At 52.0% G+C, this 2,288-nt stretch overlaps 1 pseudogene; it reads right to left on the reverse strand.

Annotated features, from left to right (window-relative positions):
- Positions 1 to 595: 595 nt before the first annotated feature.
- Positions 596 to 770, reverse strand: LOC132208766 (U2 spliceosomal RNA; annotated as a pseudogene).
- Positions 771 to 2,288: the final 1,518 nt, after the last annotated feature.

The following is a 2,288-nucleotide window of genomic DNA, read 5'->3' on the forward strand; positions in this document are numbered from 1 at the left end:
GTAGTGTTGGCAGGCTATTTTCTTTTACTTCTGATGCCATGTGTGGATTTTCAGGGATGGTGTTGGTGGGAAGATGCGGCATGTACCAGGGATGAGGCACTAACGTTCACAGCAAGTGCTGAACATGCAGAAAAGGAGAGATTAACAGGTACCTTGGAACAAGCATAGTTGGAGGCAGTTGGGTGAGAGGACTGAGAGAAAGCACTTTGGTGGCAGCACCAGGACACGTGTTTGATTCCAGCCGTGGGTGACTGACTGCCTGTGTGGAGTTTGAACATTCTCCCTGTGTCTGTGGGTTTTCTCAAAGTGCTCCCACAGTCCAAAGATGTGCAGGTTAGGTGGATTAGCCATGTTAAATTGCCTGTAGTGTTTAGGGAGAGGTAGTTCAGGTGGGTGACAGGTTGGGCTGGGATGCTCTGAGGTTTGGTGTGGACTTGTTGGGCTGAAGGGCTGCTATGGTTCCAGAGTGTTGAGCAGATGGTGGAGAATCTGAGATAACAGGCCAAGTAGAACTGAAGGAACAGGAAGTCTGATGTCTCAGGCCGAGACACCCTTCTTAAAGTGTTGATCAGGCTGTTTTTTAAACTTGGTTTACTGAGATTGCACCATTCCTGGAAACACTGCAATACCAGGATGATGCGTGGAGAGGATGGAGCAAGCCCCTGTTGCAATCCCTGCTCTAAAAATCAGTTTAACATAGGGTCCTTAAGTAACGGACATGTCAGATATTAAAGCTGATAAGAACAGATTTTTTTTATTTGAAAAAATATACTTCATTCATAAGATGTACAAAAAATAAAACATATTTATACACCTACCCAATCATGTAAGCTGCTCCTTGTTGCCCCGGGGGGTATGTACACCAACTAAAGGAAAAAAAAAACAAAATAAAGCAAAAGCAAAACAAAAGAAAGAAAAATACCCTGGCAGTCGTCTCCCCGCACAGTACCCGTTAGCCTCCCTGACCAGTTGGGGAAGGCGCCAGCTGGGCCCAGTTATCAGATCGGGCCCTTGTTTCTATTCTGGACGAGGGGTTTCATACGGTTGTCTTTCCCCACCGTGCCTTGGCGGCAGCTGCCCCAAGATTTAGTGTGTCCCTCAGCACATAGTTCTGAACCTTGGAGTGCGCCAGTCTGCAAAACGCGGTCGGGGTCAGTTCTTTCAGCTGGAAGACCAGCAAGTTGTGGGCAGACCAAAGAGAGTCTTTCACCGCATTGATTGTCCTCCAGGCACAGTTGATGTTGGTCTCGGTCTGCGTCCCGGGAAACAGCCCGTAGAGCACGGAGTCCCGTATCTCGGAGCTGCTCGGGACAAACCTCGACAACTACCACTGCATCCCCCGCCAGACCTTCTGCGCAGAGGGACACTCCAGAAGGAGGTGATTGACAGTCTTGTTACCACGCGCCCCCCGACCCCCGCCGCGGCCGCCTCGAGGACAGCGTGCGGTGGCGCAGAAATTCCGGGCATGCATACAGGATCTCACTGGCAGAGGCCCTCTCACCACCAGCCAAGCAATGTCCTTGTGCTTGTTTGAAAGTTCTGGCAATGAGGCATTCTGCCAAACGACTGCGGCAGTCTGCGGGGAGAGCCACACGATGGGATCCACCCTCTCCTTTTCGCTGAAGTATCTCAAGGATACTACGTGCTGAGCAGTGCCTGACGGCCTTGTGGTCAAAGGTGTTTCCCTTCAAAAATTTCTCCACAAAGGACAGATGGTACGGGACAGTCCAACTACTCAGAGCATTCCGCAGCAATGAGGCCAAGCCCGTCCTTCACAACACCGGGGACAGGTAGAACCTCAGTAAGTAGTGACACTTGGTGTTTGCGTACTGAGGATCTACACACAGCTTGATGCAGCCGCACACAAAGGTAGCCATCAGGGCGAGGGTGGCGTTCGGTACATCCTTTCCCCCATTTTCAAGGTCTTTGCACATGGTGTCCCTGCAGACCCGGTCCATCATCGACCCCCCCCCAAATGAAGTGGAAGATAGCCCGGGTGACCACAGTGCGCAGGTCCAGGAGATAGGCCAGGCCTGGGCCACATACAACAGTACCGAAAGCCCCTCGCACCTGACAACCAGGTTTTTACCCGCGATCCAGAGGGACCGGATCGTCCACCTGCCCAGCTTCTGCTTCAGTTTGGAGATATGCTCCTCCCAAGTCTTAGTGCACGCCCCAGCTCCACTGAACCAAACACCCAGCACCTTCAGATAGTCTGTCCTGACGGTGAAGGGGATGAAGGAGCGGTCGTCCCAGTTCCCAAAGAACATGGCCTCGCTCTCATCCCT

Source organism: Stegostoma tigrinum, unplaced genomic scaffold (genome assembly GCF_030684315.1).
Source record: "Stegostoma tigrinum isolate sSteTig4 unplaced genomic scaffold, sSteTig4.hap1 scaffold_53, whole genome shotgun sequence".
Classification (NCBI taxonomy): domain Eukaryota; kingdom Metazoa; phylum Chordata; class Chondrichthyes; order Orectolobiformes; family Stegostomatidae; genus Stegostoma; species Stegostoma tigrinum.